Source organism: Saccopteryx bilineata, chromosome 3 (assembly GCF_036850765.1).
Source record: "Saccopteryx bilineata isolate mSacBil1 chromosome 3, mSacBil1_pri_phased_curated, whole genome shotgun sequence".
In the NCBI taxonomy this organism is placed as follows: Eukaryota; Metazoa; Chordata; class Mammalia; order Chiroptera; family Emballonuridae; genus Saccopteryx; species Saccopteryx bilineata.
The window spans coordinates 38945386-38967736 of record NC_089492.1 but is presented as its reverse complement, the minus strand read 5'-3'; the positions used below and the strand labels follow the sequence as shown (position 1 = coordinate 38967736).

Sequence of the window (22351 nt, the reverse complement as noted above, 5' to 3'; positions counted from 1 at the left end):
TCTGTCTGACTGTCTCTCCCCGTTTCCAACTTCGGAAAAATACAAAACAAAACAAAACAAAAAAACAAACAAACAAACAAACAAAAACCAAACTTTCATTCTAATCTTGTGGGAAGAGCTGACGCAGGCTCTCTTGGCTCGCAGGCTGCAGCAATCCCTGGAGGAATGCGCCAAGGAGCCACCATCATGCCTGGGCATTTACAGGAAGGCTTCAGCACATGGTTATCAACCGATTCAACCAATTATTTGACAATGAATCAGACCCCTTGGAGGTGTTGAAAGCAGCAGAGAAGAAAAAGATGTCGTCAGTAGCAGCTTTGGGGTCCCTGGGGACAAGAACACAGCTCAGGGTGCAGCCCAGACTTGTTCTGATGCTATAGGCAAACAGCTGCATCGAGTCCCAGAAATATCACAAGAACCCACTGCAGTCCAACGTTGGCATGGCTGACAAGAAAGAGGAGCCACAGCCGCTGGTGGCACTTAAGAAAGAAGGACTAAGATTTGTTGGAAGACCAGATCAACAACTTCAGGTGAAGAGAAGATAACTGCCAGAAGACCAGAAAGGCAACCTCCTCATGAACGATGATTTGGAAAGCCACTCAAAGCAAAGGGTAAAGAAGGAGATGTTCAACTGATAAACCGATTACTGATCAGCCTTTCCGAGGCTGTGGTGGTCATGGAAGAGGTGGAGGAAGCTGTGGATGTGGAAGGGGCCAAGGGGTTGGATTTGATAGGCATAATGGAAGTGATAGATCTGGCATGAAGAGGACAAACTGGGAAGCAGCAGATCTCACAACTGGGAAACTGTCAAAGGTGAACTAACAGTCCCCCAAATAAGTCAAAGAGTGAAGAGGCTCATGCTGAAGATTTAATTATGCATTACCATTTATAGAAAAAGCCTTGCTGCAAATGATATAACGTCTCAACTGGAGATCAATTTTGGAGACCATGGCCACCCAGTACAGTGGTGGCAGGGGAGGAGACGTGGCCATGTGTGTGGAGGATGTCCAAACTGTAGCAGCAAGACTGACAAAGTGCTTCTGCTGATGTAGATAACCCAGAAGTATTCCAAACTCTGGCTTAACTGGACAACCCTGGTTCCTTTGTAGGCCCTACTTCTCTGAGGTTGTGCATGCATAAGGATCCCAACCTACTAAAAAAGGCTGTTTTTCATACCATTTACACCTGCAGACTGAATTTTATCTATTTGAAAAATGAACTCTCTCTCTACACAGAACTAACAAAATGGTAGTCAGTTTTGTATTGAGAAATGTATTGGTAGCATGAATGTTTTCATAATTTTCAGAGATTATGATTTCTTCATGAATATATTGCTGCTTGTAAATATGCATTTCCAAACTTGAAATATAGGTGTGAACATGTTTATAAAATAAAAATCTCACTCTATTACTCGTTAGCTGTGTGACCTTAGGAAAGACATTTAACCTCTTGGAGCCTCAATCTCTTCATTTTAAAAATGATGATATAATGCAGGGGTAGTCAACCTTTTTATACCTACCGCCCACTTTTGTATCTCTGTTAGTAGTAAAATTTTCTAACTGCCCACCGGTTCCACAGTAATGGTGATTTATAAAGTAGAGAAGTAACTTTACTTTATGAAATTTATAAAGCAGAGTTACAGCAAGTTAAAGCATATAATAATAATTACTTACCAAGCACTTTATGTCAGATTTTCGCTAAGTTTGGCAGAATAAATCTTTATAAAACAACTTACTATAGTTAAATCTACCTTTTTATATATATTTTGGTTGCTCCGCTACCACCTACCATGAAAGCTGGAATGCCCACTAGTGGACGGTAGGGACCAGGTTGACTACCACTGATATAATGCTTCATGAGATATATTGATGAAAAAATAATGATACTCTCGCCTGACCTGTGGTGGCGCAGTGGATAAAGCGTCGACCTGGAAATGCTGAGGTCGCCAGTTCGAAACCCTGGGCTTGCCTGGTCAAGGCACATATGGGAGTTGATGCTTCCTGCTCCTCCCCTCCTTCTCTCTCTCTGTCTCTCTCTCTCTTCTCTCTCTCTCTCTCCTTTCTAAAAATGAATAAATAAAATAAAAAAATAAAATAAAATTATAAAAAAAAATAATGATACTCTAAGTGAGATGCTTGGCACAAAGTTAATGCTCAACAAGCCACTATTACTACTTCAGTTGTTATAGCAATATTTCTGTATTAGTCCAGATTTCTCCAGTACTAAGCAACAGCAATCTAACTCAGATGACTTGAAGCAAAAATGGGGGATTTAAGCAAGCTGCAAGAAGGTAGGGCTGGATATTACACACTCAACAACTACTTACAGATTCTGGAATTTGTATGCTGTTAGAACACATATTCTATCTCTCTGGTACATATTCCAACTTCATTCATGGTGCCTTCATTCTCTCAAGCCAGCTGTCCCCTCAGATGCTAAACTATGACTATAGGCAGCTTAAGACATGTCTTTAAAAGATTCTTAGCATAGAAGAGCCAAGTAATCCATCATATCTAGCTCACTGGGAAAATCAGTCTTCTATGTCCATCCCTGTGGTCAAGATGTGTAGTCCTTGAAATAGAAAGAAGGGATAATGTGCATATGAACACAAAAACCACCTTTATTTTCACTGTTGAAATCTGATTCAAAATATATAAAATACATAAAATCCCTTCCATCCTAGGATCTATTAGCAATTAAGAAAAGACAGTAGTAAGGTCCCAGAAGCAATAAAAAAAATCTGAATTTAAAACACCTAGTCTTTCTGCTTTTCATGACCTATGTATGATAATCATCCCAAAGATGGGAACAACACAAGCATTCCTTAACTTCTCTGGTTTTCTTCACCTGAGACACTCAGGTGGACATGCATATGAGGAGTTGGATAAATTGATGCCACATTTCCAGCAATCTGTATTATCTAATAGGTCCTGCTCCCACCCCACAGTCTCTCTACAAGTGGGAAAACTTAGCAGAGTTATTTACACTCTCTACAGCTTAGCAGAAAGAATCATATTACATGCTCAACAACTAATCTACTGTATACGTTATCTGAGAATAAGGCAATGAGAAATAATGATCACAAAAAACCAGGGACATCCTTTAACATTTGGATTGTTTTCACCACTTACCTAATACTTGTGGTGAAGAAGCAGCAAGATTGTAAAAGAGGAACAGGATTCATCACTTTATACTAATGTGCTTTTGAAAAATTATTTAACTTCTTGGATCTTCAGTTTCCTGATCTATGAAATGAGAGCAATAATATTTCACAATACTATTGTGAAAATGGAATATATTTGATAAGTGACAATGTATTCAAAAATTAATTACACTCTTCATAGTTGATCTTCAATAAGTAGTTTCAGAGTTTGAAGAATAGTTTTATATTTAAAAAATTACTGAAGAGTCCTTACTATGAACATGCACTTATATTAGATCCAGTAGAGAAGATGACTGGGCATGTACTTAAGTATCCTAGGAAACATTGCAAAAGATGCACAAGTATTATTGGTATTCACTGATCTTTGGGTCTTAGCACACTTTCTTTGTGGTTACAGATATGATTGATAAAGCTGCTGACATTCATTTTAAATTGCCCAACTACTTTAATGGTTCCATGGCACTATTTAGGAAAGCACCTGACTCACTTCACCATAACCTCATTCAACACTTTAGCAAAGAAAGCAATGGAAAAAAAAGCCAAATATTAATAGCATTACTAGGACTTCTATGTCAAATGATGCTTTGGGGGATTTTGAGTCCTCTTTGCATTTCCTATTCAGGCACAGTAAACTAATTATAGGTTGATCAAAGTTGGGCGGAGGAGTATATGAGTGAATGTGAAAAAAATAACTATCTCATGGCCAAGGACACAGATGGCACTCTAGTTAGCTCTCGTGGGCAACATTAAGTTCTAGATTATGTACGAGAATAACTGACCAGTTAGCCTCTATAGGCAAGGACCCTCATCCCAGATAGTAAGATAGTATGAATCAAAAAATATAGATAGTACATCTTATCTGACCTGAAAATGAAGGAATTATCTTTCTAAGCCTCTTCTAGTTTTAAGACTTTATAACCAAAAGTTCTTATTTTTCCAAAAGTGAACATTGCTTTCACTGTAGTAGTTAGAGTGCTCATGACCCTCTCAGCAGCAAGAGGTGAAATAGCACAGAATTTTCTAGATCAAAAATTACAAATAAAGGTCAACTATGGATTTCAAATTGTTTAAAAGGATAGGTACTTAAACTTCACTGAAGTGTAGGGAGCAAATTGATGAAAATATCTTAGTATTGAAGAAATATGTATTCTTAATTTTTTAAACATCAAGTCTTGGTACCAATTTTATTTCAATTTCTGCTAATATGGCCACATATTGTAGATGCCTGATTTATACAGTTTAAGTATCCCTTGGCAACATGATCTCTTGCTTCTCTCTTTTGTTTCCTTTCTACTCCTCCCTTATGTTTTTTCTCGAGAGAATCAGGAAAAGGTTTCCTGTTTTTCAACTGTTGAATCTATTTATGAACTAAACAGTTTAGCACAATTAAGCAGGATACCTCATTCATCAAACCTTCATTTTTCTAAGACTCCCATCCTGCCAGCCACCAAAAGCATGTGTTAAGTGGAAGCTGTGTTTCTAGTCTGTTGGCATGCCACATCTGTTGACAATTACAGAGGCACATACAGTGCCATTCATACTGTGACATGTGCTTCCCTATGCCTCAGGTCACAGGTCTTCAGTGACATTTACAAAGTGTATGCTTTTTAACTGTCCTGGAACTAAAGAGTTTAATTTTTCCTGAGACTGTGTTTATGTACCTTGTAAACAAACTAGTATTCCTTTTTGCTTTCCCTTACTATGGGGTGTGTGTGTGTGTGTGTGTGTGTGTGTGTGTGTGTGTGTCTACCAAAGAACCATGCCAGATAATAAGCATAGGCTTTCTTTTAAATATCTATCAACTTTGTAAATTTCTGCTTTTATTTTCTTTATTCATTCTCCTCTTTAAACTGCTGCTTTTGTGTTTTTATTCATTCTTTTATTTAGCATATTTCTTGTCATCTCTTGGATTTTGTCTTTTTTTTTATTCAGGAAGTATCTAGAACTTAGTAAAGTACAGCTTCATCTTCAAGTCATCTATGGAGGTATTTTTTTTTCTCTAATCTTAAAACCTTGAATTTGGCAACATTCAAAATATAGACCTTTTTTCCTGTTTGCATTCAAATATTTAACATTGGATATCTGTAACCAAAGTAACTTTTTTTTCACTTAAGACAGGTACTGCTTTTGAACATTGAGAGCATCTCTTATACTTACTATGAACAAGCAAATAGATTCTAGTAAAAGAGCAACCTTAGGGGTTAGTTGATGGCTGAAAGGAGAACTAGAAGGGAAACAAGTTGAGACAAGGTTGAAGCAATGATAGTTTCATACATGATGGTTAATAGGTTTTTTAAATTTTTAAACATCATGTATGTCATACTGCTTAATTATCCTTAATATCTGTATGAATTACCACCATACTAGAGAAAAGAGAAAGTGACCTACAAATTATTTAGTGTTTACTGAAGAGAAGTTTGAGAAGCTTTGAGAAACAAGAAAGCTGTAGATCTTAGGCTGCCTCCTTCTTCAAATGGGGAAAACAGGCTGCACGAGTGCCCCTGCCCCAGAACTACATTTTGCGCTGGTTTGCTGTTAAACTCAAGGCCATGTGAAAGAAGCAGTTTCAATTGCTTGGCACTTAAAAAACCTGCTCCACTGTTCAATAAGTCAAAAATAATTTAAAAATCTGATTGCATTTTGAGGAATGCAAATTTACCTATATATAATAAAGCTTTGCTGCCCTGACCTGTGATGGCGCAGTGAATAAAGCGTTGACCTGGAATGCTGAGGTCATTGGTTTGAAACCCTGGGCTTGCCTGGTCAAGGCACATATGGGAGTTGATGCTTCCTGCTCCTTCCCTCCTTTTCTCTCTTTCTCTCTCTCTTCTCTCTAAAATAAATAAATCTTTTAAATCTAGAAAAAAAAAACTAAAAAACTAAAAAAAAAAAAACTTTTGCTGTGCATTCAAATAACCTGTCACTTAAATGCAACTATAGAATTCTCAGAGGGGAAAGGAAAGCTAATGGTTATTGAAGAACTACATGGTGCCAAATGTATCATACTTATTATTTCATATACTCCCCTTAATATCCATTGTGAGTAGATATTGCTGATTCTGCTTTACATGTGAGGAAACTGAGGCTAAGACCAGCTAAAAGCACTCTTCTAATGGTATGAGATGCAGTACAGGTCTAAAAGTGACTGACATTAAAACCTGTTATTCTCAACAGTCTTTAAAACCTTTGAGATTATGTTAAAAACAGTGAAGAATGGCAGCTTCCCAGTTCATAAAGGCTTTGCAATCAGTGCAGTCTTATTCACCCAAGACACAGAGCCTCACACACATAAATCCTCTTGAGTCCTGGTTTATCTGGGTTTGTGTCTAAATTATCCCATATATCAAATATGCTGGTCCTCTCTTTAGTTTCTGCTTTGTAACCAGCTTAAAATATCTCAGAACTAGCATTGTCCCAGAGGAATACTAAGACTGTTGTCTTATGTTAATCAAGTGTGGGCTGTGCTGTCTTGTAGTAACTAAATTCATGCTAGTTAAAGAATCCTTCAGGTTGGCTTTTGAAGTATGCTGTATTTCTTTATCTCTGGGAAGAGCACACTTTAAGATTCTCCTACACAGGCCCTGGCCGGTTGGCTCAGTGGTAGAGCGTCGGCTGGCGTGCAGAAGTCCCGGGTTCAATTCCCAGCCAGGGCACACAGGAGAAGCTCCCATCTGCTTCTCCACCCCTCCCCCTCTCTTTCCTCTCTGTCTCTCTCTTCCCCTCCCGCAGCAAGGCTCCATTGGAACAAAGATGGCCCGGGCTCTGGGGATGGCTCCTTGGCCTCTGCCCTAGGCGCTAGAGTGGCTCTGGTTGCAGCAGAGCGACGCCCCAGGAGGGGCAGAGCATCGCCCCCTGGTGGGCAGAGCATCGCCCCCTGGTGGGTGTGCCAGGTGGATCCCGGTCGGGAGCATGCGGGAGTCTGTCTGACTGTCTATCCCCGTTTCCAGCTTCAGAAAAATACCAAAAAAAAAAAAAAAAGAAAATTCTCCTACACAAATGAGAAGAAAGTTACTTCCAGGTATTGTTCAGAGCCTTTTCAACTGATCCCCAAACATAAGAGGAATTTAGCTTCTCTAGAAGTGTTTAATTAACCTCATTATTTGACAATTAGTCAAATGTCCAGAATTCAGCACTTCTTCATTATGTATTTCTCAATGTATGGTTATGTTTTAAGGCTCTTTTGATGTTGTTGGGGATGGGGCAGGTGGTTATAAATTACCATGACTGCTAATAGGCTGGCTTCCACAGGCACCTGCTAACAACAGCTTCATAAATATTCAACAGGGGCATTCTGTGTGAAAGGCTGGGGAATAGGTGACCTGCCTTGTCTCTCCACATCTAATATCTATGATAATGGCTGCAAATTATATGAGGCAGAAGAAATGGCCTTGCACTGTGAAAATAAATAATGACAGGGAAACAAGACAGACTGGGGCTCCTGACTGGGGCCAGCACCGGCCTGGCCAAGTGCTCTGCTCCCAGGTGCGTGCTGCCGAGGTCATGGGCTTCACCCTCCCCCAGGAGCAGTCCTTCTCAGCAAGTCCCTACCACCCCAAAGAGTACCGGAATCTTCTCTTTATTTTAATCTTCTGTTATAATGGTAGTTAGCATTACATCTTGAATAGTAAATTAAGAAATCCAAAACAGAATTTTAAATTTGAAAAGCTTTTTCCACTAGGTATCCAGTTGCATTAATTTTGTGGACTAAGGGTAAACTAAATCACCTAAGTTTGTGCATTCATTACCTCATTTTAATCCTCAGCATCACAAATGCAAAAGGCTGTCATTAAATTTGAGAACTGACAAGAACTGGGATTTCTCAATGTGGATGTTGAAAGATTAATTTGAAAATCTCTCACTAAAAACACAAAAGGTTATTGCTAACATGGGACATTTTATATTCATAGTCTGTACCTGGTTTTTAAAATGCCTATTTGCAGTAAGTGGTTTAAAAAGAAGTTATACATTTAGAGCACTTGATCAGATTTTAAACTGGAATACTTACAATTATTATTTTGTTCTGATAATATACAAGTACAGTTTATAAAATAATATTTAAAATTTCTTCTTTCATCAAAGGATATTTGACTTCTAGTTATTAAGCATTTTATCTCCAAAAAGAATGCATAAACAAAGAGGAAAAAAAGAGAGAAAAGGAGCTTTTCTTTTTACCCATTTTCTCATATGATTTCAAGAAAGGAAGTTCTTACTTCTCTGGCAATATTTCACAATTGATATGTGTTCTAAAAATATTGGTGGCAAAGAAGAAACGTTAGTGATGAAAGTAGTGGTAATAACTTTCATGTAAGTATAGTTATCAAACTAGTTGCCAGGCTGGTAGTGGTTTAAAAATGTAAATAATTTATCTTTGATCACGAGACTTTTAATTTTATAAACAGCTATATGTCTTAGTTTATACATCTCTAGCACATTTTAAACATCTGTGTTCAAAATAATCATTTGGGAAAATGTAGCGAAAACATTCATGGCTTCTTCTGATACCTGTTGTTTAGTTCTACATACTGCATTTAAATCCCACATGAATCTTTTGTAAATAGAAATGTTACACAATTTGCTTACCTTATTATACATTACATAACCTAGAATGTCGTTTTATAAACCAAAATGTGATTTTACTCTGGGTTTTCAGGTGTTATGCAATTGTTAAAGAATTAAAACTTAACTGTTTCAACAGTGAGATGAGAATAATTGAGAGGAAACGCAACCAGCTGCCAGTTCCCTTAGCTGTTCTGCAGGATCCCATCACTCCTTTGGGCTGCGTTTATTAGTTTGAGAGATTATTCACTCAGAACCTAGGGTACGGTTAAAAACAAAACAAAACACAACTTTAGGGCAACAGACTGATTTTTAACATTTTTACCAAAGTTGATTAATTTTAGCCATGGGTAACTAAAAAATACAGATTGACTAAGATTACTATAAACACAGGAAGAAAAGAATAAATTGCCTCTAGTTTTGCTGTAAAACATGAAGTCCAAACTACGCTTGTAATTACTTTTATAGGTGACCCTCCTGTTTAAAAAAATAATACTTTATAATATTACGCCTTCCAAAATACCTAAGCAGCCATTGTTATTAAGGAAATGGCATTACCGTGTATCTCCGGCTTTCCTACAAGCACAGGCCTTGGAGCTATTCTGATGACCTAGGATATAGCCCAAAGTCTCCCCTTCAATCAAGACTCGACCTAAGGCCACAGATTTTGCTACCCTAGAATAGTCTGCTACTTGCTTTCATCTGCTATTAGTAGAGGATTTTTTTTCTCCCTTTTTATGAGCATAAGAACAGAAGCTTTGTTACAAGAGGATCTGAAAAAACTCTGAAACCTCTTCTGCTGGAGATCTGTTTGTTTTGTAGTCAATAAACAATAAAGTAGCCCCTTCTGAAATTTTGCTTGGTGACTCCTAAATTGAACATTTTCTCTCTCGACGCTACCCTTTACATGTATCAAACTCAACGTAGGGGGGTTTAGGCGGTTGATCCTTTCTTCAACTTTGAGTGGCCTTTAGAAACACTTATTTACCCTGGACTAGTAGTATCCAAACAATGTAATTAAGACTGTCTTGTAAAACTTGTTAGAAGTGCAGACTCCTAAGTCCCATACCCAGAAATACTAATAAAGTAAGTCTAGGGTGGGACCTAAAACCTTTATTTTTCTTAAGTTTCCCTGCTGATTAAGATGTAGGGCATCTGGGAACCATACTTTGAGGAATAGAATGAGTTCTTGCTCATGTGTTCACACAGCAATTGTAACCACAGAAGAATTATGTAATCTAGGCAGTGTTTTCCCAGGTGTGTTAATATCAAGTTCAGACCCAAAGAGATAACAACTAAGCTATTTGGCATGAACAGTGTTTGGTGGATACTGAGAGTGCTTTGGGGTGGGAAGACCTGGTGAGTTTCAGGGTCCAGTTGATGAAACTTTGGCAGTGCTGACTTATTACCACAACTCATTTTTCTAGTGCGTAAGTGGAGATAAATACCTTTGCCTTCTACCCATATAATACCGATGCTCTGACAAATGTTGAGATACAGCTTGTCAATATAAACTAATTTCTACATGGTAGTGTAGTTATATAACTAACATATTTCCAAAAACCCAATACCCCTAGAAAACAACATTTTCCTTATGTTTATAGTAATTTTCCTCAGTTTTAGATGATGGTTTGTAAAACCACTTTCTCAAAGACTTTCTTCATAACTTTCTACTTTACCTTCATACGATCTCAATTCATTTCTATGAAGATATTGGGATCCCAGATTACACATCACATTTCTAACCCCCTACCCTTAACCCCCTCTAAGTGCTGCCCTTGGAAATCTTACAGTTTCCATACTCAGAGCTCAATCATATTTGACTTGCCAAAAATAACAAAGAGCTGCTGAGCTAGCCTGGGATGTTGTATAGGATAAAAGTCAGATTAAACCACAAAAGCCCTCCAATCATGAGTTAGTGTGTAGGTGCAAGAGAGAAGCTGCTGAGCGGGCGAAAGTTCTCAAAGGCTTCTTTGAAATTAGAATTTTTGAGAAGCATCCTTGTCCAAACTCACTAAAGAAACCTTTGTCATTGTCTTACCTACTTCATCCTTTCCAAACACTAGATGTACTTAATATCAAAGCAGTGTTTGACAGGACTCCCTATAACCTCTTCTTTGTCCAAGACCAGGAAGGCACTTATGGTTGAAATGTTGGTTTCATTATGCATGACAGTGAGGAACACGTACCATGAGGAATCATGAGGCATCTAAGTCAAAGGATATTAGAAAGGACCTGGAGGATTGGGTTTTGGTTAGGAGTGCATTTGGTGAGGGTCCAAAGAAGCAAGGGTTTGCTTTTAGATTACATGCTCTCTGGAAGGGAGATAATTCTATGACTGGAAATCTTTATAACTGTGTATCTTATCAAATCTTATCTATAGGGAGAGGAGAACAGATGGAGACTAAACTTGTAATGAGTAAAAAAACAGCAGCCACTCACATCATTCAGAAAAAGAGAATGTTTAGTATTTTGTGCTTTACACAGTGCCTTTGTTTTAGTCTGGGCTTTCACAAAAATATAAAGTAGCTTGTTTTTATTCACTTCATTATAGTCACAGAACATCCCTCTTTGATACCAGGGTTCTCTAAGGTTCTTTATGTATCCAGCAGGAGGACAAGTCAGCTAGACATCATTAACAGCCCGGCTACCTACTGTGTCACCCCAATTCCAAGATGTCCGGGGCTACTTTATTCTTTTTCAGATCAAGTATCCTTGTAGTATAAAATGTATTTTAGAAAAGTATGATTTTTTTTTTGTCATGAACATTTCAGGCTCTCTTTGTAGGTACTGTTTTTTAATGTCCAGCTTTGCCATTGTTTATGATCAATTTATCTGATCTTGAGTTGCATTTTCCTAGCATTTAGGAACTTATGCATTAGGGCAGTGGTTCTCAACCTTTCTAATGCCGTGACCCCGCAATACAGTTCCTCATGTTGCGGTGACCCCAAACCAAAAAATAATTTTGGTGGCTACTTCATAACTGTGATTTTGCTACAGTTATGATTCGGAATGTAATCTCACTGCTTTAGGCGACCCCTGTGTTTTGGTCGTTCGACCCCCACCAGGGTCATGACTCACAGGTTGAGAACCGCTGCATTAGGGAAATATGGAGATTTGGGAACAATAAGAAAACTGAAGAGAGGCTTCTTTGCATGAATCATTGGACTAGTAGGAAAATTATCAGGAAGAGCAAGGAGAGTGAAATGATAGCCAAAGCCTTCTCAAATGTGAAGGATGGATGTATGAATGGCTGGATATAAAATGAAAGGCCCATAAAAACCTCTTACCACCCCACATAAGCTGCAATGATCCTGAATACCTCTAGTACAAAAACCCACCAAAACACATGATTTCTACCATTTTGTTATATATTTATGTTATGTAGATACATATATATGTAGGTATTGCATTTGGTATTGACACATAACACTGAAATTATGGGCTGCTAAAACTATGAGAAAAAACACCAAATGCTCCAAGAAGTATTTTTTTTATTCAAAACTAAGGAGGAAAGAGGCAGGATAAAAATGTGGCAAAAAACCATATGCAACACTTAGTTTTAACACCCATTACCTTTGAAATCTGTCAGAAAGCTCTTGTCAGCTGTGATTATTCTTAGAAACACCAGGTTTAAAGCCTACTAAATGTTCATTTCTGTGTAAACATGGAATGAAGTCAGAGTGTTGGAGTGAGATTTGCATTGCTTTTTTCACAAGTTCTTCTGCAGGAACTGTGGCGAGGGAGCCTTCCTCAAGAGGGGTGGGGAAGCCCCCAGTTGTGCCACATGAGTGAACTAGATAACTATAGAGACTCACATTTGAAACCTGGCAGAGAAGACAATGAGACCTCTTACTTTCTGTATTCTTTGTAAGGAATAAGCCTACTGAGAGGTTAAACTACCAACTAGAATATGAAGTATTTAAGGGAAAACATTTGCCTGCTATTACTTTGTCTTTTACTTTAAATCTAAAGTCTTATCATAGCCAAGACCTAGAGTCCCTGGCACCATAAAGTACGAGGCTTCACAAATAAGCATAGGGAATGTCTTGGTAAGCCCCTCATTCTCTTGTTGGAGTTATGTGAAAGCCTCCTTGCTGCTTTTTTTTTCTTTTTCTTTTCTTTTTTCTCCAAGAATGAGTATTCTAAGAAGAACAAAACTTTTCTCTGATAACTCTTATAAAACACTTTTGTGCTTGGCTCTCCGAGGATTAAGAATTGGACACATAATTCTCCATTCATATCTCAAGTGTCACGAGAGAATTGAGTTTAAAGGCTCCGATTCCCTTGCAGGTTATACTGTCTATCTAGATGAATTAGTACTCACCACAGCTTTGGGAAAATCTCAAATGATTTGCAGCTTTGCAAATTGTTCAGACTCATAATGAAATCTTAGGCGGAGGAGATCACTGAACAGTTCACAAGCATGAGCTTTCTCCCAGATGTCTATAAATTCATTCATCTGCCTTCTTTGGCTCATCTATACTGGAGAGGCAAGAGTTACTTGAAAAAGTCACATACACACTAACTTGGTGCTACTGCCACCTTAGCTGGGCCCTCAGTGAGGCCTCATACTCCTGCTGCATGGCTTCAGTCAGTTCCTCTCCCAAACTGTCACCACAAACTGCATTCTCCCATCTGCCATTTCCTCCCTTGCTCAGCAAAGGGCAGTTTATTATCCATCCATTCACACTCTTTCTTTTGGATACAAGAAGATAAGTGTTCCTCTTCTTATCAAGGACTGTATTTTAGGTCGTGTACTCTTCTACCCCATAAGCACCTCAAACTGGCAGTTATTCCTATTTACCTAATGGGTGAAAATGGTCAAGGGATGAAGAGTGAATGGAATTTTAAAGGTAGTTGTAGCATATAGAACAACCTGTTATTACCTTGTTTTTTTTGTTGGTTTTTTTTTTTTGTATTTTTCTGAAGCTGGAAACAGGGATAGGCAGTCAGACAGACTCCCTCATGCGCCCGACTGGGATCCACCCGGCATGCCCACCAGGGGGCGACGCTCTGCCCACCAGGGGGGTGATGCTCTCCCCCTCTGGGGCATCGCTCTGTCGCGACCAGAGCCACTCTAGCGCCTGGGGCAGAGGCCAAGGAGCCATCCCCAGCGCCCGGGCCATCTTTGCTCCAGTGGAGCCTCGCTGCGGGAGGGGAAGAGAGAGACAGAGAGGAAGGAGAGGGGGGGGGGGTGGAGAAGCAGATGGGTGCTTCTCCTGTGTGCCCTGGCCGGGAATCTCACCGGGACTTCTGCAGGCCAGGCCTACGCTCTACCACTGAGCCAACCGGCCAGGGCCTATTACCTTGTTTTATGACAAAAATGTAAAACAAAGGCAGGAGACTTTAGCAAAGGTTTTCTTCTTGTAGAGAGAGGAATAGGGGAGTGTAGTCACTCTCTAGGAATCCCTTGATTGCTGCTATGCAGGCATCATGGAAGTACACTCTAGGAAACTTGAAACTGACGCATGCTTTGCTCCAGAAACTCAGGCCATTTCTGTATTATTGGTGCCTTCTATCTGTACACACTTCCCTAGGCAGAGTTGACCTTTTCTGAAAGGTAGCTTAACATTCCAGGAAAAATTGAGTTATCCTAAGACCTCATATTTGCACACCTTGAGAAGGTTGTTGGTACCCTATTCACAAACTTTAGAGTTGTACTGCTCCTGCCCAGGAAGCAGCCTTGGCTCTTTCTACTCTATGAATCTCTCATGAAACTGCAAGTGTTTTTACTCAGTGAGTCTGTTTCCATTTTTTAGTGGAGAAAAATGTTATGGATGCATTTTCTTAGGGGAAATAGCTAATGATCACAAGCAACATGAAGTTGGTAGTGGCCAATTCTGACATGACTACTTAAAGAATATATCAACCTTAGACTTTCTTTAAATTTATGAGTACACAAAGACTATATTAAAGTGCCTTGCTTGCTATTTATTTGATGCCTTACATACAGAAAATGCTTAATAAATTGAATTTGTAAGTCAGTATATACATATCAAAATATGTATATGATTGTATCCCCCATTTTCTAGCCCTAATCTGTCAAGAATCAGAGTGTTTAAGGTCTCAGTAACTAGCACATAATTCGGTGGCCTCCATATTAGTCAGGGAGAGTTATGATGGCAGCTGTAACAAACAACCTCCTTTCAGTGGCTTAACTAATAAACATTTAGTTCTTGTTCATGTCACCATCCAGTAGCCATCAGTGTTTGGAAAGGAATGTTGTGCAGCACCACACAGTTATTTAGGTACCTAGACTCCTTCTTTCTACTGGCCTTGCTGTATGCTAAGGCATAAGACCCTTGATCATCTCCACTGAAACCTTTCATCTGGTCAACCAGCTAAGAAGACAGAAAGGGTGGGGAGAAACATTGAAGATTACACAAGAACATTGAAGATTACAAAAGAAGAAGTTCTTGACAGAGCACACATGGCCTCCATAGCTTCATCTAGGTGCAAAGAAGTTATGAAATGTAGCCTTTCTGTGGTTTCAGGAGAAAAACAAAAAGCTTTAGGCCTTTTAAATATAAGTTTATTTTAACACAGCAACCAAGTATTTTTTAAAAACAGTTAAAGAACATTTGTGATGCCAAGTTTCCCAAGATGAATTCTCTGAAAGAATGGCAAACACATGGCGCTGTCTTTATCATAGCTTTTATCTTCTTCTTTATGCCAGTTAGTCTGAGTAATTTGAAAGTTTAAAATTCCTCCCCATACTTCTCTCACATATCAATGGGCCCTCATGATACATTGGTGGAGAGAGCTGAGAGTACACAAATAATACAATCTCCCCAACTTTGCACCAACCACTTTTTTTCTTAATTATGGCTTTCTCCAGCTGCTTCCTATTTAGTCCAGTTCAAAAACATTAATTGAGGATTTACCATGAGCCAATCACTGTCCTAGGTCCTGGGAGTCAATAATCAATAATATAGTCTCTGCTCTCAAAATGCTCAGTCTAGTGGGGGTTAGTCCTACTGTGTTGTCTTATCACCAACTCAAAAAAGCTTTCTCCAGTACCTTTCTTCTTCTTACACTGCTTCTAAGTCCTTCAGAGAAGAGGCATATTGCCCTCTCCACACCAGCTCTAGACAACAATCCTCTACAAAAGCCCTACTTGTCCTTCCAGGGACACTCTGTGTTTTCAAAATATTTCTACAAGCATCCCTAGAATTAATTTTGAGAGATAAGTCTAGATAGCAAAACTCAGTACCATACCCCTGTTTACTACTCAAACTCTCTTTAGATTGCAGCCTAGAGTTTGAAACAAATCACTGTGTTCTCTGGCACAAAGTATGCTCTTTTATTGTCTGAGTGGATCTGGCCATCTTAGAAGTCACATCACATGCCTCTGGAGGACATTATTTGTTTTGGTGGGTTCAACTCCACCCTTGTTCATTTTGGTTACAGCAAAACGTTTTAAAATATGCTTTTCTGAGCAAGTGGTTTCTCCTAGTGCTAAATTCTCACCACCCCTGAAATGTTGTAAAAGCAACTTCAGTTGTCCTGAAGGAAGACATCAAAGGAGGACAAAACATAATAATGAGCACAGTAATTCAAAACCTCTTAAAATGTTGTTCCCAAGTGTAGTGGGGGTTTATAGGCATGTCTGAGAAAAGGATATTTTGGATCTTGCTTTTGCATACATAGGAAACCAATCTTCAGGTAGTTCCTCCTTACAACTCCTTTAAAAATTCCTTCCTAGAGAATTCCTAGAGTACCTTACTCAACAGTAATGTAGATTTCCTAGAGTGAAAAATTTCTGGGAGAAAGAAGTGAGCTGGTACCTCAAGGTAATTTACTTGCCTACTCCCCTGACATTAGCTAGCTACATTCATACACCACCAGGACAACCACTTTATCAATTTAGTGATACAACAGTGAAATTATATTGCCCCTTCATAGCATAGAGAAAAGATAAGCACGCTTACTACTATAAAGAAGCCTAAAAATCTAGATGTGAACACGAGAAGCAGGAGCCCCATCTATAATGTAAACTCCACGAGAGATAGACATTTTCACTGCTGTCTCCCTTCGGCATAAATAGTAGTAGGAATGTGGTAAATCCTCAACTATTATTTTTTGGATGAGTGGGGATCAAACAGCATACAGGAAATATCATCAGGAACTAAAAATATAAAAGTGGAAGGTATTAAGAGAGAACAGTGAAGATGTATGAAGATGGTAGAGTAGAGAAGAGCTATGGAGAATTCTAGAGTTTGAATAGTTGGAAGAGAGAAGGGTAGGAAGATCAGGCAAAGAGAAAAGAAAGAAATAATAGAGAAGGAGATTATCATGGTTCAGTGGGGAAATGTGTTACACTTAGGTCATGGGACTCATAAGAGGATGGAATAGAAACCAGGAAGATCAAGGATGGGAGTATAGATTCAGTCACACCATCTGGATTTGTGTCCTAGCCCTGCCATTTATTAAATAAACTCTTTTAGAATCATTTAATGTTTATATTTTAGGAATAATACTGTAGGACAGCTGTTAAATAAAAATCCAGAAAGACCCTGGCTGGTTAGCTTAGTCGGTTAGAGCATTGTCCTGATTTGCCAAGGTTGTGGGTTTGATCCCCAGTCAAGGGACATACTAGAATCAACTAATGTATGCATGAATAAGTGGGAAAACAACAATAAATCAATGTTTCTCTCTCTCTCTAAAAATTGAGAATTTTAAAAATCAGGAAGACAACAGATGAAAAACTTTAAACTTTAGCTACTTAGAAAATAGAATTATAGCTATTGTTGATGAAAACAATGTCCTGGATGGCCTATTGATTCTGGTGGTTTTCTTTAAAATTTTTTTTATTATTTAGTGATTTCACAGAGGGGGTGGAAGGATGAAAGAGAGAGATAGAGTGAGATAGAAAATATTCATTTGTTATTCCACTTATTTATGCATTCCTTGTCTTTTTCTTGTATGATCCCTGACCAGGGTTCAAACCCATAACCTTGGTATACAGGGATGATGCTCTAACCATTTGAGCTACCCAGCTAGGATTCTGGTGGTTTTCAGAGACTGGGAAAATGATTCATAGAATGGCCCTATGATGTGTGTCTGGAAAGAAATACTAGGTAAAAAGAGGAAATCTAATGATAGCTTGTTAAATAATTTCAAAACAGGACAAGTGACAAAATTCTTTTAAGGTTTCTAAGTAAGTTTTAGAAGTAATTTTGAAGTTAAATTTGTGTAATTAATTTAAATTATCAGGGATTGTATACATTCATTTCACAAAATCATTATGTGGGAAGTAAAAATTCATTTATTCACTGAGTCAATGGAGGAACTTGATTAGAACAATACCAAACCACTCTTGTATTGTTAAAGAATGTTAGACAAAGCTTTATTGTTGTTAATGAGTCTCAGCACATATAATATTTCTTATCTTCAGGGAACTTGACAAACATTGATTTAAACTTCTTTTCAAATATATTCTCAAATTAAAGTCATTGTTTTTGAGTATGCTTAAAAGCAAAAAATTTTGGTTGTCAGTTAAAGAAACTATTGAAGAAGCAGAAATAAAAACTGCATAATCCTGGAGTAGAGATTGTTTTAGTGATGCTGGCATTGTCTTAAAACAAAATTGGGCAGTATATTGTCCCCATAGTTGATCAGATTGTATAGATGGCTTCAGCAAATGCACAGCACTCCTATCAACTCTGCTATTCTGACTCCAAAGCAGACATCACTAATCAATCACTTTATTTCTACCTGAGTTTCCTTTTTTTCTGTATCAGAGACAAGGAGAGAGAGACAAAGAGAGAGGGACAGATAGGGACAGACAGGCAGGAAGGGAAAGAAATTGGAAGCATCAATTCTTCCTTGCGGCACTTTAGTTGTTCATTGACTGCTTTCTCATATGTGCCTTGACCAGGGGGTGCTACAGCAGAGTGAGTGACCCCTTGCTCAAGCCAGCAACCTTGGGCTTCAAGCCAGTAACCTTGGGCTTCAAGCCAGTGACCTTTGGGCTCAAACCAGCGACCATATTGTCATGTCTATGATCCCACGCTCAAGCCAGCGACTCCTCACTCAAGCTGGTAAGCCTGTGCTCAAGCTGGATGAGCCTGCACTCAAGCTGGTGACCTCAGGGTTTTAAACCTGGGTCTCCTGGGTCCCAGTCCACTGCTTTATCCACTGCACCACCACCTGGTCAGGCCTGAGTTTTCATTTAGCCATTTATTCTCTTTGCCACATAGGATTCTAGAAGCCAATGCAAATAGGTCAGAGTAGCATAGGCAAAATGAACTCTATCTACTATCTACTTGGAGTAAAGGATGGCTCTACAAAGTTTAAACAAAGAAATTGCCTATAACTATTAGTGACCTGTAAGTGTATAAGTGCATATGATTCAAGTAAATTGATCCAGGACTTATACAAAAATATGTGTCAACCTCCCTTCCCATATATTGCTTTATTTATGTATTTGGCCTTTATTATTGACTTCTTTGATTTGTGAAATCAATCTTTTTCTCTCTCTCTCTCTTCCTCTTCCTCTTCCTCTCTTTCTTTCCCTCTCCCCTGCATCTCCATCTCCATCTCTATCTCTGTATTATCTCTCTATCTCTATTCCTCTTTCAGTTTACTGCTAAGTCACCTTATATGGGGTGCTAAAGGGAGAGAGAGAGAAAAAAAGTACCATATATCAAACCTACTTCCTGCTCTGGACAACCATATAGCATGATATAGTGAGGGAGACAAGATCTAGTAAAATCCTGCTCCTTATAAAAATGAATGTGATCATGTGAGCTTTTTGTTCATTTTAAAAATGGAAATCCACTTAAACTGAAAAAAAAAGTGAAAAGAATGTGTTTCTTTCTGGAGTTTTAGGGCCACCTCTGATTTCAAAAATACTGCTGGGGAAATTTCTTGTTGACTCAATTCTGATAGAAGCTAGAGGCTAAGAAGACCTTAGAAACCAAAACACTTAATTACTAAATTATCTCCATCCAACCACTGTGCTATTTGGGTTAAGCCGCCCTCTTCCAGGAACACTGAAGGAAACGGGGGAAGAGGTTCTGTAATGGGAAAATTAGATGAGGCCAGAGTGACTTCAGTTCAACAGGGAAATTGCATATGTTGCCGTTTCTCCTTTCTCCCAATTAAACATGTAATTGAAGGCCGGCTGCTTTGCCACATTGAAGATGTCTCCTTTCACTTACCTCCTTTTACTAGTGGTTTCAAAGATTCAGGTTTTGGTGTTTTTATTAGAAAGATGTTTGGGGATCAGAAATACCTGAGTTCAGGTATTAGCTGTGTAATTGAGACAAGTTCTTAACTTCTCTCTCAGTGTCATTGTGGGTCAAGTAAGTTTGTAAATATGATATATATGTTTGCTCGCTTATAGTTTGCATTGAGTGTGGGGGACAGGCTGTAAGCAAGCAGGGTCGTTATAGCCTAAGGCTTAGTTTTAAGACAGCTTTTCCCTACACCCTTGACTGTTGCATGATGTGGTGTGGTGCATTCTCATGAGGAATCCCATTATGCCTCAGATAAATGACTTTGTATCAGAGACTTCCTAGTTTGTATAGTGGATTAAAGGTTTTGATTTCTAGACTATAAAATGGGGTAGAGGAGCCCATGCTGGAGGAGAGCAGAGAAAGTCACATGGAGGAGAGGAGAAGCAGCCAAGATGGTGGAGTGCTGAAGGAGAAGCCAGTTTGTGCAGAGAGAAGGAGATGGGGAACAGAGGCGAATAAGGCTGGTGAGGTAGAAACCTTTGATTCTAGGGAACTCCGATAAGTCAGTGGCTTTGGGAGCCCTGAATGGAAAGGGAAGTTTTTTCCCTCTGTGTGTGTTTCTTGCCTGCTGGGTGCAAGCTAGGATTAAAGCTAATAGCCCACCAGTTCTTGGCTCTGTTGTTTCATTACCGTCTGTCCGAATCAAATGCAAACCTGCATGGGCCAGGCAGCTGTGATGGTGGCCTTGGCTACTGGCTTTACAGTTCTCATCTGGAAAATGAGCAGTTCATTAAAAATAGTTACTCAAGAGGGCTGCTGGGAGGCTGAGGCTAGATGGTCCACTGAAGTACCCAGTGATATGCCTAGACATTGGAAAACTGAATAAATACAACCTATTATTATCACTGTGATGCTTAGCTGGCATGTTATATTCTTATTGCCTCTGCAACAAGTCACCTCAAACCTAGTGGCTTAAAACAACCTAGAGTTGTTCTCTTACAGTCACAGAGATCACAAGTCAGAAATCTGTTTCCTGGACTGAAGTTGAGATGTTTACAAGGGCTGCTTTTTACTGGAGAGTCTGAAGTGAAAATCCACTTCCTTGCCTTTTTCAGCTCCTGGTGCCTGTGGCCCTTTCATCCATCTTCAAAGTGTATCACTCTAATCTTTGCTCTCCTCATTACATTGCCTTCTTCTCCAACTCCTAGGTCCCTCTTATAAGGATCCTTGTGATTACATTGGCTACACTCAGATAATCCAAGATTATCTCCTCATCTAAAGATTTTTAATTTGGTCACATTTGCAAAGTCCCATTTGGCATACGAAGTAACATTCACAGGTTCTGGGGACTAGGATTGTACACATTTTTGCGAGCCATTATTCAGCCTACCACTTTGACTAACCAGATTATTGAACATCACTGAAGTAATCTGCTTCATATTGCTGTTATGCAGGGTTGTGGGTATAAACTCTGAGGACATGAGAGTTTGAGATGCCAAACAAACAAATCATTTAGAAAACTCAAGGGTGTTTTCTGTAACATCATTTTCCCTCCTTCCATCTTTGTCTTATCTCTACTGAGTAAGAAAAAGAGGTGTTCATTCAAATATGTGCAACAGAAGAGCATGATCCTCAAACTCAGATTGACCTGGGTTTACAGCTCTGCAACCTGACAGCTGACTGGGCACATTAGGAAAATTACATGATTGCTTTGGGTTATATCACCCCAAACATTTTCTATTAAATAAGGATTTTGAGGAAAGCACTGACAGGCAATAAGGAAATGAGTTAAAGAATGGAAGGAAGCTAATAAGAAAGTATAATTGAGCGGGTTACTTCTGTGGGCCACTGGGTGACCTCTGAGATCTGGAAGACAGTGTAGAACATGCCTCACAGGTTCCAGCCTGAGGGGAGGAAGCTTTCATCATTGGCCCACGGCTGATCCAAGGGACTTTATTTCCATCACTGTCAGCTGCTCTGCTCCCGGGAGAGTTTCTGAAGTGGGACACACCCCATCTCCTAAGGAAGCTGAGTGCTATGGGGCGGGGGTGTGACACTGACAACATCTGCTCCATTTGCCTCCCCCACCACCCGCTCTGGTAGCCTCCACTCGACACTTCTGAGATCCCAGTTTTTTTCTCTCTAAAATGAGAGCAGAGAGCAAACTAAATTACTTCATTGTGGATTCCCAGGACTAATGATCTGATTCTTCACAGTTTGGTTTCCCATGTCCTTTGTCACTAGAATTTTCCTCTGGCCTCTGCGCTGGTGACTGTGACCTGACCTGGGCTGATTTGGTCATGTGTGATCTTAGGTTATTTTATTTTTAGTGAGGTTTTTATTTTTTATTTATTGATTTGAGAGGAGGAGGAGAGAGAGAAACATCAATTTGTTGTCCCACTTATTTACACTTTGATTGATTGATTCTTATATGTGCCCTGACCTG

At 39.1% G+C, this 22351-nt stretch overlaps 1 protein-coding gene and 1 pseudogene across 1 annotated transcript in view; both read left to right on the top strand.

Annotated features, from left to right (window-relative positions):
* Positions 1 to 22351, top strand: part of CPQ (carboxypeptidase Q) — a 597449-nt gene that overhangs the window by 511172 nt on the left and 63926 nt on the right. The gene's annotated exons all lie outside the window — the stretch shown is intronic.
* On the top strand, positions 187 to 872 carry LOC136328567 (SERPINE1 mRNA-binding protein 1-like; annotated as a pseudogene).